Here is a 13633-nt window from a genome sequence, read left to right as displayed (position 1 = left end):
AGAGAAAAATCTACAGAGAAGAGACATGAAGTCTCCTTAACAGATGCTCTGTCCTCCTTGGTATTACTGCAGCCCAGAAATTGGAGTGAAAACAAAATAGGCTCTTGCAGGCTGTCTGGCCTTACTGCTGAGTATGTCAGTAACCCATGGAAAATCCTTGCCCAGCCTTGATCAAACAAAAGGGCCTACTTTAAATTGCATTTGAACAAACAGAGATCTAATTGTGTCACTTCATTTCCTTCTGTAGATATTGTGCATACTCTTAAAAAACTGAGAATACAAGAAAGTAAGTGACCTTGGATCCAAGTATGTTACTACTGGAAATTACAAATTGGCTCAATAATGTTTTAAAAGAGAGAGAGGAAAAATAGTAAAAGACATAACTGATTCTTTTATACAGTAGAAAAATAGGCCCAGCCTCTGCCTTCCTTAATCTGAGCAGGCAGAGAGTTCACTGTGGAGGTCAGGCATATGATTTCCTTTCTTTACTGAAACATCAGAGTTTGTAGACGATAAAAGGCTGGACTGTAATGAAAAGAGTAGGAAGAAATGGTTTCAGAGAACATACATGAGTTACCTTGTAGTGATGTAAGCTCCAGTTGGCTTTTTGTTTCCTAACTAAAAAGTCCTTGTACAAACTTCCCCCAGAAATTGTAGTTATGCTGAGGTTTGGGTGAACCCTTGTTAAAGATGGCAATAGCCGCCCTTCATTCAGGATAAATGTAAGGAACAGTTAAACTCTTTTTTGCAGTAAGTTAGCTGACACAATTGGAGCCACCACAGAAAACTCAGGCCATGTGCAAATCCAGTTAGGACCTGAGCTATGTTGGAGGAGGTGGTTCACTGGGGTTGATTGCAAAATCAGGGAGCTGGGTATTGTTTTGGTGGAGCTGTGTGAGCAGGTTCAGTCAGAAATCCCACAGAAGCAGACAGGGAAGGCAGCAAAAAGCCAAGAGAAGCATTTAGAATCATAGACTATCAGGGTTGGAAGGGACCTCAGGGGGTCATCTAGTCCAACCCCCTGCTCAAAGCAGGACCAATCCCCAGACAGATTTTTGTAGCATGAGAGAACTCGCTCGCTCGCTCTTAGATAGAGTGCTGCCTGGGAAAAAAGGCTTAGAATTTTGAGCAAGGAAACCGTCTCCTGCTGTTCAGGGAAAGGGCACTTTGTACATTCTTTTTCTGTAAATAACAAAGGATTGCATCAAAGATACATGGCTCCCTCATCATTTTTTCTCCTAACAGAAACAACCTGCAAACCCCTGAACATTGGCTAACCACTTGAATCAAAAGAGGTAACATTATAGTTAGTCTGATGCCACATGGAAGAGTATTTCTGTGGTGGTCTAAAAATTATTTGTTAAGGTTTCCATTATTCTTCGAGATTAATTCTGCTCAGGCCAGAATTGATGCATAATTTAATTCAGCAAGAAATCTAGTAGTAGGGAATGAGATTGAGGCATCTGGGACAGGGGATGTGTTCAGTGACCGATGGAAGATGGGTTGGAAGCATCTGGTGAAGGGGCTGAGTCTTACAATGCTCCAGGCCAGGTATGAGATAACTAGAGAGGCTTGGGGGCCAGAAGCTGCCATATCCTTTTTGGTTGTACTCAATCTGAATACAAACGTAGCTAGGGTTATTTTGTTACCTTTTCAGAAAGCCCATCTGCCGGTGCTCTCCTTTGGAGAGGGCTCCTGTATAAAAGGTGAACCTAGTTATCATCTGTAACTGAAGATTTCTAGTGTTATGACATTTTTCCATTATGTTCCTTTAGGCCCTATCAATCCCCTAAGTACCACTGTGGTTTTTCTACCCAGTTCATGATGTGCTCATCTGACCCATTTACAAGAAACACAGCTGGGGTGTATCCACAGAGTAGCATTTCCACGCCCCCACCCCAGCTCAACTATGTATCTGCTATGTCTATACATCCACACCTGCCATGCTGCCTAATCCTATTTGGATGAGTGCTTTCTGGGAAAATCCAGGCAGCTATCCCATAACATGTCAGCAGGGCAACAGAGCACCCATATAACATCGAACACCGCTTGGGGCGGCGTGGAGAGGCAACTATGTCATGAAGTACTTACAAAGGCTGTTAAAGACTGTAGTGCAGACAGGACCTTAGCCTTAGTTCCATGGGTCTTGAATTTGAACAAAGACTTCGCCTTTATTTGTCACAACTTTATGTGTCATTTCTAACTTGGAAGTTACTTTGTGAGCTTTCCAGTGAAATCCCGGCCATGCTGAAGTTGACAGCAAAATTCCCTTTGACTCCAATGGGGCCAGAATTTCACTGTTCATCTTTAAACTGGTGTCATGCATATGCCATCAGCTATGTTTTCAAAAATCGATGCCTTTATGCTGCGTACAAAATGTTTGTGTGTCCTTCTATATGATCTTTCTCCTACGGACTAAACCTCCCTTCATCTATGAAACAAGAAGCTATGCTATAATTTATTATTAAACTCATTTCCTCCCCTATCCATCACTGGTTTGCTTTGGTCCTTTATGAAACATTGTGGCATTGTTGCCACCAGACTGTTGGCTTGCACTGCTATGCCTTGCAATAGGCATGAGTCCTTTTCCTGTGGCCATATGTCCTCCCTTTGAAAACTGCTTACTTTCTGTGTGAATGGAAATTGTTCCTTTTCTAAATCCTTGGACCAATGGAAGTCTCTCCCGACCCCACTCCCAGTGAATTCCCACTCACGGAAGCCGACATGCGAAACAGGCTTACTTAAAATGGAAACAGCAAATCCTAAAATGCTGCATGCTTTTCTTTATAGTGAATGCTGCATGTTTATCCCTGTTTCGATCTCCACAAAGTTATTAGTGTGGGTGGATGTCTCCAAAGTCCAGGATTAGACATTTCCAGGCAACAACAAGCCGCATGCTGATTCCATTACCCAGATGCAAGAGTATAAACAGAAGGAAGGTATGTTAATTTCAAAGCAATCAGAACCCAGTCCTGTAGACCTTACTGGACAGCTCCAGAGCGACTTTTCATTGGGTTACAATTGATGGACATGTCACCCAGCAATGCAGTCAGCTGGCTCTCTTTTTTGGATTTCAATTTACTTGGGTGTAAATTTGGAACAAATATGCTGGGCAAAGTTGGAGTAGTAACTCATGGTAGGTGTGATGCAAAAGATCATCTTGGGCTCTTACATTTCAAATGTATCAGAAATGTTTTTAAGGTCTAAAAATGTCCTGCTACATTAATCATTTTTGTCTTGGCTTCTAGAGCTTCCCTGCTTCTTCCTGTCAATTGAAACAGACTTACTTAACTTTTTCACCTTCTAAAAATATTTTTTTTCTCTTAGACATGTTTCATTTCTGCCCCTGTTTTTACTGTCATTGTTTCCCCTCATTTCCTCTATCTTCTCTAATCTTTATCTTCCATCCCCTTTTATTCCCCCTCCTTCATCCATTGATCCTCTCCGATCCACTTTCTCCTTCCCCTGGGTCTTCTCTCTGCTCCTTTTCTCTCTCCTTATCCCTTAAGCCTCTTTGAACAGAACCAGGGGATTAGTCTTTTCACCTCACAATCGGTGCTGTGTTAAATAATTTTGCCACAACTGCAGCTATTGGTGCCTGCTGGTTATGTAGGCCCATCAGCACTACTGTGATGTTTGCTAATTGTGGTCCTAAGCCAGAGGTGGGCAAACTTGCAGCCTGCAGACCACATGCAGCCCATCAGGGTAATCCACTGGCAGGCCATGAGACAGTTTGTTTACATTGACCTAAGGTGACCAGATGTCCTGATTTTATAGGGACAGGCCTGTCTTTTTCTTATATAGGCTCCTATTACCCCCCACCCACTGTCCTGATTTTTCACACTTGCTGCCTGGTCACCCTACATTGACCGTCTGCAGGCATGGCTGCCCACAGCTCCCAGTGGCCATGGTTCACCGTTCCCGGCCAATGGGCACTGCGGGAAGTGGCAGCCAGCACGTCCCTGTGGCATGTGCCGCTGCCCGCAGCTCCCATTGACTGGGAATGGTGAACTGCAGCCACTGGGAGCTGCGGGCAGCCGTGCCTGCGGACGGTCAATGTAAACAAACTGTCTTGGGGCCCACCAGTGGATTACCCTGACGGGCCACATCCAACCCTCGGGCCGCAGGTTGCCCCGCACAGTCCTAAGCTATGCCACATGATTTGGTGGGGAGTTGCTTTGTGCAAATTGACCACCACGTTCAACTTGAGGTATTTAGGGAATCAGAACGTCACAGTTTCTACTGTGGCTCTGACTAGCATAAGTTGCAGTTTCATTCCTTGTGTTTAACAGGGAATCTCTGTTCACTATTCTCTTACCCCTTTCAGAAACACTCAGTACACACCAGTTCTGCAGTTCAGGACACATCACTTATTCCCCGGTCCCTTAGGTTGCATGGCATAGGAGCATTATTGCCAATTCCAAGCATCCAAAAATCAGAGTCCAGCCCAAAAGAATCATGTGATTAGCTTAGAAGTCAGGGGATTAAAAAAAACCCAAAGGCATATTCTTTTTCTTTGCCTTCCATTTTTAAGCCTTCAGGGCCCACTTGAGTCATATTCTCTAGCATTTCTCTGCAACTATGAGGATGAGAAACTAACTTGTTTTTTTTTAATGAAAGCTGAGATTCTTCCAGAGTCCCATGGCTCTAGGAGCTGGGTCTTTAAGAAAAACAGCAAATATTGCAAGCCTTTTGATAAAATCTCAAAAGTTGTCAACACTCTGAGTTTGGAGAGGGATGGGCTAGAAAGTCACACACTCAGTCTTGGGCATTGAGTTGGGTGGGGGCCATCAAAATGTTTTCAGCCCCTCCCTCTTGGTCTGGTTGATCTGACCCTGCACAAAATGCAGATGAAAAGTATGCTTTGGAGGGAGCGAAAGTAACAGTGCGAATTTAGGTCACAAGACCCATTTTCTTCCATGCTTCACTTGTTTAAGTTTCTGCTGCCGCAATTACATTGGAATTTTTCTGTCTTTTGGCCTGATCCAAAGCCCATTTGAGTCAGTGAGAGGCTTTTGATTGAGTTCAATGGACTTTGGATCAGATGCTAGGTGGGGAGGTGTTTGCTGTTAGTTCTACTTTAAAAGGAAATGTTAATAATTAAGGCCAGCTCTGTCGCTGACTTCATAGATGACTGACAGGATATTTGTTCATAAGGATGACATGACAAATCATGTGTGTGCAACCTTCCTGTATATATTGTTTATGAACATCACAAGTTGCCAGTGGCTAGGGGTGTTTCTTTCTTGCCTCGTTTACAAACTTAATGAATAGGGTTGTGAAGCTGCATATCTGAGTGGCGCACTTTAGTATAGACTCAAAGTATTTACAAATGGAGGGCTCAAAGACCCATAGGTCCCTTCCAAGTCCAGTCCTAATACCTCTGGCTACTGTAGATTTGCAGCACTGGGTTCATGCCTCATTTAAGCAATAAGACAAGACAGACAATACGTTTCACAAATAGCTGAAAATGTGACCTTATCTCTACTAGAGTCTCCCTCTCATCCATCTACCTGACATCCCTGAATGGGTGAAACATAAGTGTTAAAATGAACTGTGAGTGTCACAGAAATAAAACCATTTTTAAGACTGGGGGTGCAGTAGATATTCTGCCCTCAGCTGTGATGACTTTTCAGAACATTCTGGCTACCATTAGCACTCCCAGGAATGAGGCACTGGAATATCAGAAACACTAACCTAGTTCAAACCAAAATGGCATTCTTGGTGCAATTGACTTCCAGAGGGAATAAGGCCACACTCTCCTAGTCTGGTTTGCCCATATGCAGATATGCGGTGAAGGGTTTTTGTTTTTTTAATACCGAAAGGTACCAGGTTAGCAGCTGTTTAGATTCCATCTTCTCGCTAATGTTAATGGTATTTGCATCAGTGTATAAAACAGAAATCTGTAACCCGGGATTCCCAAGCTGCATGCATCTCTTTCAATGTGTCTGGCTCAGTGGAATGTTGGCAAATGGTTGAACACATTGTGTTTGTAGCATCTGCTGGCATCTTTACTGTGTGCAACCAGCTGCTGAGATGTAATTCGTTATACAGCAAAACAAAACAAACAAAACCTCAACCCAAAAGAACTTTACTATATATATGTTAAAACATTGTATTGATTTGTTTATCCTTTCAATTAATTCATAGAAACCTTTTAAAACTCTACTTGAAATCAAACTCTATGTACATTTTCAAAAAGAGATAATGCAATTCTACTGGCACTAATGATTCTGTTCCATGCACAGGTGTAAGACAGATGGTGGAAATAAGTGGTATTGTGCCAAAAAAGAGAAGTTTCAAACCCCTGATGTGAACAGAGCTTGGGTGGGAATGCACTGGTATGACTCCAGCTTTTGATTCTAGGTGCAATGAATTTGATCTTAACCTAGCATCTAGTTTAGAGTATTTACATCACAATGCATCATTTGTTACAGTTGGGGTAGCTGCCAATTTCAGTTTAGAAGATACCCAGGAGAAGGTAAGTATGGAAACTGAATTGCTGTTTACCTGTTTCTCAAGTCTCAGCTATGGATGTTTTGCAGTTACTATGCTGCAGCTAACAATACAGCCATCTGGACTTTTGTTAATGACAAAATGTCATAGCAGTCCTCTCTATTCCCTTGTATCATAAAACATACAGCCACCCCTATCTATGTCTAAGTATAGGGCAGATTCTGCTTTTGTTAAGTCAATGGAAAATGTCAAGTTAAAAAAAAATCAAAGCAGTTTTATTCAGCATGGTTTTGGTTAGCTGATTCTACTGGTGTCTGAATGCAACTCGCTAAAGATCATTACATGTATAAGCGGGCAAAGGTATCTTATGCAGGGGAGCTGCTGTTTTTCGACAATGAAGTTCCTAGCTGGAATGTCAGCTGTGATCAGATTTAAGATACACAGGCAGTGAATGGGCCAGGGAATGGGGGAAAAGAGACAGTTGAAGAAAACCTCATTTTTAAAAATGGCCACCGATTTTGAATGCCTGTCAAGAAACATTTTGAGGACTGGAAAAGATGCCTCACCATGAGAGATGTAAGGTGATCAATCTGTTTAGCTTAGTTTTGAAGGAGAGCTTAATAGGTGACTTGATAATGGTATGTAAGTATCATCTTCTTCTTAGCATATGTGCAACATGCCTCAGATGGCATATGACCAGGATACATCACCGAATTTGGTCTGCTGGTTGGATCATTTTCTTCCCTGGGTTGGGTGCGATGTAAACTCTGATCCCTGCTCACCCACATAAGTATCTACATGGTGAGATGATTTCTGAGGGCACCTTAAACTAGTAGGCAAAGGCAATAACAAGACTCAATGGCTGGCAGTTGAAGCTAGATAAATTCAGACTAGAAATAAGATACAAAATGTTAATAAGATAATTAACCATTGGAACAAATTACTAAGGGACTGGATGGATTCTCCATCACTTGAGATCTTTAAGTCAAATTGGATATTTTAAAAATATAATACTGTAATTCAACCAGACATCATTGGGCCTGATGCAGGAGTTATTGGGTGACATTCTGTGGCCTATTCTATGAAGAACATCCGTTTAGATCATCTCAGTACCCTTTCTCGCTTTAAAAATCTGTGTGTTTTCAGAGATGCTGAGTACCTGCAACTCACATTGACGTCAGTTATAGTTTTCTCTGCTCAGTACCTCAAGTCTTTAAGCCCAAGGTGTCTCAAGCCAGGCATCCAAAATCAGTGGCCATTAGAAAACCTCTTTAGGCTCTATAGTGGTGCAGACAGAACAGAAAATATTTGGGAGAAGCTCTCAGCTGGTGCAAAGCTGATGTTCTGGTTCATGCACCTTCACCTTCACCCAAAACTGATGCCCATATATCAGGGGAAGTGGTATGTCAAATTCTATGCTCTGTTAAATGGGTGTGCAATCAGACTAACTTCACTGACTTCCAGAGATTCCTGCCTATCTAACTGCAAGCAGAATTTGGCTCTGTACCATCATTTCTGGGGAACATAAAGGGTAAAATATCACTTAACATTCTCAGATAAACTAAAACATTAATGTACATTTAAATATTCAAATACTTTAGCAAATCAATTTAATCAATCAATTTAATGTCATCACTCAAACACTTTTGCAAAATATGCATGTTAGTTAAATATGCATGCACAATTTTGGAAACTCATTACATTCACAGGTTGCAGTGGACTAGCAAGCAGATACAGAGTTCAGTTGATCCATGCAAAAAATTGTGATTTTTTTTTCAGGGGAAATTTTTGTCATTCTGTTCCAGATTATTTTACAATCCAGAAATTTAGTTTTCCATGAAATCTCAACAAACTGGTCATCCACACACTGAAAGAATGAAAAATATTAAACCTGGTAAGTTTTGCTGTAATTTTTGTTAAGCATTTGAATATGGTCAAACTAAGGCATTTTGCTGCCCAGGATGAAAAACATATTTTGGGCCTCTCACTGCCCCCTCCCAAAGCAGCTGAGCCTCCCCCAAAAGCTGAGCTGCACAGCAATTCCGCACCGCCTGTAAGTTGCTGCCCAGGAGTCCACCCTGCTTACCTGCTTCTAAAACCGTCCCTGAATTTGAAAAAGGAACAATCAATGATTGGTGGAAGTCTGTCTAACTTAACACTTAGGGCTAGAATCAGATCTCACTTAAACCAGTTTAAATATAGAATCAGAGTACCAAAGGGTCAGAAGGGACTGCAAGGGTCATCTTGTCTAACCCACTGCCAAAATGCAGGATTTGTCAGATGGTTATCCAGCCTCTTTTGGAAAATCTCCAGTGAAGGAGCTTCCACAACCTCCCTAGGCAGTCTGTTCTATAGTCCTACTGTTCTTACAGATTTTAAATGTGCTATGCTATAGTTTGAACCCATTGCCTCTTGTCCTGCCTTTTGTGGCAAGCGAGAACAACTTTTCTCCATCTTTTTATGGCAGCCTTTCAAGTATTGAAGACTGCTATCATATCACCCCCTCCACCCCAATCTCCTTTTTTCCCAAACTAAACATATCTAGTTCTTTCAGCCTTTGCTCATATGGCTTGAATTTTATCCCTTTGACCATCTTTGTTGCTTGCCTCTGGATCCTTTCCAGTTTCCTCTATATCTTTTCTATACACACATTTACTTCCATGATTGGATGGTCCCTGCCTGGGCCTTTTCCTTCAACAGGGATGATGGACGAGAACACCACTTGCACTCCAAACTCTTTTATCCTACATAGTCTGCAATGATCTGCTCAAGGTTATTCTTGGCAATATCGTTGGTGTCCACATGGAGAAGTAGGAAGGAGTAGCGGTCCAAGGGCTTGATGAGTCTCGGCAGACTCAATCGCATCCTGAATTCTAGTTCCAAGCAATCAGCACATTTCTCAGGATTCCTGGTCTGGACAGCAGATGGATGATGGTCCCCCTTAGAAGGGAGTCCCCAATAATCACCAACCATCTCTTTCTCTTGGGAGTGGTGGTTGTGGAACCCCCATCCCTAGGACAATGCATCCCATGCCTTCTGGTTGACGGGGTCTCCTTATGATCCCTTACCCCAGATGACTCTTCCAAGGCATTCTCAGCAGAGGTACCTGTACAGAGAGCCTGAAAGTGGTTGTTTACCTCTATTGGTTCTCCACCTCCTCCCTCTGGAGGTCAGACGCTGCCAGTTTTCTTCCCTATTCTTCAGTCTCCCCTGTGATGCCCTCTATGATTCTTTGGCATGCTGTGCCCGCAGTACCAAATCCTGACTTCATTTTCTTCATTTACATCAAGTCTTCATTTTCTCTGATTCAATGCAGGGTCAATACTTGGGTCTCTAATCCTTTAACCTTTTCTTCCAGTATGGAGACCAGCTTGCACTTTGTACAGATGAAGTCGCTTCTATCCCCCCAGGAGAAAGATAAACATGGCACATCTTGTGCAGGTCACAACAGCTATCCATATTTTCTTCCTTATAATGTATCCAAAGCCTCTTCAGATGATGTATTTACTGCTCGCAGAAGTCTGAAAGGCAAAAACTCTGTGGGGTATATGGAGTAACTTAGCTTAAATCAGCATAAATACCAAATAGATTTACACCAGTATGTCTGAGATAAGAAACAAGCCTCTAACCTTTAGAGGTTAGAATGACAGAGCAAAACAGTACTATTTGTGAAACTTTTGGGACCCAGTCAGGGGAGCTATAAAGGTAGCTCAGAGCCACCTTTGCCACCCAGCATGAGCTCTGTTAAGCCTGAGCTCAGTACAGCTCAGGATTAAGCCCAGGGTATCTAAACATTAACTTTTGGTTGACCTTTAGATTCATAGATCTGCTATGAAACAGGGGACAGCTAAATTAAACTAAACAAAGTCAGTCTGTACTAGAACAAAACCTATCAAACCATACAAAAACAAACTGCATATTTTTGCATTTGCAGTATATCAATGTAACACTTTAACAGACAGCACTGTTGTCTAATGTTAATGGATAACTACTCAAACACTCAAACTTTAAAAACAAGCTACTTGGGGCTGACAGCACACATTAGGAGTAACTGCACTGAAGCCAATGAAATCACACCAGAGGTCAGAGTGATTTAAGTGAGCAAAGGGTGAGGCCTTTTGTATTGTTCTGTTTGTGTTTAAAAGGACAAGAGGCACTTTACAATGATGTATTGGTTGAGTTGGTTCGGAATTTTTTTCATTGGAAAATGCCAATTTGTCAAAAGTGAAAAGCCTTGTGGAAGAGGAACAAATTCCCAGTTAGAAAAAATGACATGAAGCATTTCAGTAATGTTGTTCTGTTTCAACAGTTTTGGAATGTAATGCTTAGATATTTGTTTTGAATTTTTTTTATTTCAACTTTTTTTAAATTAAACTTTAAATGTCAATATTGGAACAAAACATTTCAATGTTCTGGAAATGAAACATTTAAATAGCCTTGACACTAAAATGGTTTTGAACTTCATTTTGTGGGGAATTTTGAAAGTTTTGTGTTTGTCCCATTCCAGAACAGAAAAAAAAAATTGAACTTGTGAATTCCCCATAAAAAAGTGCAATGCCATGCAGTTCTAGTGTTGGTATCATGTAGTACTGTGCAACAGTGCCAGTTTGACCTAAAATCCTGCCCCCAGTTAAGAGATGCAGCACACCTGAGCTTTCGCCTGAGCAAAATATACTAATTGTGTCAAAGTAAAGAAGCACTTTTGGGACGTTGTGACCAAAATCTTCCCTGTATTCACACCCTATTGTAATAATTTTTGGGCAAAATATGGCTTGTGAGGTATAATTTAAAAATTAATAACACAATGATCATCAATATTCTTGTGTAACGTATGTACAAAAAGCATATTAAGAGATATGAACATAAGCTGAAATTATTACTACAATGTGTTTGCCAGACAAGTCTGGGGAGGGGGCAAACCGATTTCTCAAAGACAAAGGACAAGGTGACCCGTCTAGCCAGGTGTCATCAACACTGATTGGCAATCACCTGTCAAGTGGTCATTCTTTGGTAACAAAGAGGGCAGGAGCAGAGCGATCTGCATTTTAGCAAACAGCAGCATGGAAGCTCTTTCACCACCAGACTCCATATCTCCACCCTTAGCTGGAAGGAACTTTATCTAGGGGTAACCCTCAGGAAAATGCATTTTACACGGTGACTGGAGCATAAGAGTGAGGGGCAAAAACATCCCGAGCACGCTCTCTCTTTCTCCTAAGACGACTGAGGAGCCATCCCTTTGACTTTGGAAAGAGATCCTGACCTGAGAATTTGGTCAGCAATGTTGCTGGGAACCTGTGGTAAGGATTTCACCTTGAACCAAGTCTAGCTTGTTAAGTTTTAGCTACTATCTTTACTTTTCTTGTAACCATTTTTTACTTTAATACCATATGCTTGCACTCATTTAAAATCTATCCTTTTGTACTTTTTATTTTCAGTCTAAACTGATCCAATATTGTGTTTAAACTGAACTTTTTGGTAACTCCAGTTAAAGTAGCAAACAGTTGCATATTGACCTTTTACAGAGGTAGCAAACCTTTCAATCTGAACTGTCCAGGAAAGGGCTGGACAGTGTAAAACACACGTTTTTGGGGGGAAAATTTGGGAGTAGGAGTGTGTTGGGGTTCACCCTGCAAGTGGTAACCAAGGCTGGTGGAAGCCGGAGTGTGACTGGAGTGTTGCTGACAGGCGCCTGGAATCAGAGTTGCTGGACCAGGGCTGCAGCTATACCCAGACATCCAGGGTGTGACCTGCATGCTATTAGGCTGTTTGTGAGTGGCCCTGGCTGAGAGCTACAACAGCAAAGCATTGTAAGGCACCCAAGGTTGTGGTGACACAGTCCCTCACTGGTCTGGATTGCACCCTGGAATGTGAGAGATGTGGACAAATGCCCATTAATATTAAGATGAGGCTTCCCCCACACCAAACCCTTATGTGGGAGATATGGGCACATCCCAGCCCCAAACAATGCCCCACCACAAGGAAATGGGATGGGAAGTTGCCCACTGAAGATGCCAGAGGTGAAGGGGAACAAGCTTGCCGTCCTCCCCCTAAACACATTCAATGGACCTTTTTCCCGAGAAAACTACAGGTAGAGCAAGCCTGTTTGGGGGTGGCTTCAGGGTATTTTGTGGGGAGAAAATTGTCAGGGATTTCATAGGGGGAGCCTCCATAGATGTGAATTAATATTAATTTCTCACCTATACTACAAATTGGAATTGTATCATTACTGAATAAGGGATATTATAACTATGTTGTAGCTGGGTCCCCTCATCAGCTGGGATTATAAAAGCCCTAAATTGTTCTCTTTAACTGCCAAGGAATATTTAGTTTCACATAGAATCATAGAATATCAGGGCTGGAAGGGACCTCAGGAGGTCATCTAGTCCAACCCCTTGCTCAAAGCCGGACCAATTCCCAACTAAATCATCCCAGCCAGGGCTTTGTCAAGCCTGACCTTAAAAACCTCTAAGGAAGGAGATTCCACCACCTCCCTAGGTAACCCATTCCAGTGCTTCACCACTCTCCAAGTGAAAAAGTGTTTCCTAATATCCAACCTAAACCTCCCCCACTGCAACTTGAGACCATTACTCCTTATTCTGTCATCAGGTACCACTGAGAACAGTCTAGATCCACCCTCTTTGGAACCCCCTTTCAGGTAGTTGAAAGCAGCTATCAAATCCCCCCTCATTCTTTGTGGCTCATCTCATCACTAGATGTGGATTTGTTGCTGTGATATACTACTGGTGTATCTGGGAAAATGCTCTTTTTATACTGAAGTTCTGGAACTTTCCAGGGTGTTTTCAATATTTTTCTCACTAGGATTATAATCCACAATATAATTTACGACATTGTTATTGTTCCTGGAAGGATCAGATTCCCTGAATATAGATGCCTTATGTAAATGGTGTCCTGGTATTCCTGTAATCAGGTATTGTATTAAATCCCTTGGAATTTAAGTTTTAGAAGCAAGGCCTCCACCAATGCATGGAATAGATCACATTCAATTCTGATTTCTCCCCAATACCCCACCATCCAGGCCATCCACAAGCCCACTCCTGACTTAGCCTGGGGCATAATGCTTGATTGAGGCTGTTAGATTTAACACACATCGTTATAACTTGCTGATACCTGTTAGTTGGTCTTATTGTCCTTGAATAGCCAGGAGTTAGACTCAGAC

At 42.0% G+C, this 13633-nt stretch overlaps 2 long non-coding RNA genes across 2 annotated transcripts in view; one reads left to right on the top strand and one right to left on the bottom strand.

Moving 5' to 3' along the window:
• Positions 1-13633, top strand: part of LOC123378401 — a 52808-nt gene that overhangs the window by 37108 nt on the left and 2067 nt on the right. Inside the window, exon 2 of the long non-coding RNA XR_006582590.1 lies at positions 8262-8350. This is a non-coding gene — a long non-coding RNA (uncharacterized LOC123378401). The remainder of the gene's footprint in view (positions 1-8261; positions 8351-13633) is intronic.
• On the bottom strand, positions 6959-10175 carry LOC123378402. The gene is made up of 2 exons (XR_006582591.1): positions 9594-10175; positions 6959-8323 (listed from the first exon to the last, which is right to left on the bottom strand). It is a non-coding gene; the product is annotated as an uncharacterized LOC123378402 (long non-coding RNA).

Source organism: Mauremys mutica, chromosome 10 (genome assembly GCF_020497125.1).
Source record: "Mauremys mutica isolate MM-2020 ecotype Southern chromosome 10, ASM2049712v1, whole genome shotgun sequence".
Classification (NCBI taxonomy): domain Eukaryota; kingdom Metazoa; phylum Chordata; order Testudines; family Geoemydidae; genus Mauremys; species Mauremys mutica.
Note: the sequence above shows the minus strand (reverse complement) of the source record. Positions and strands in the feature narration are given on the sequence as shown.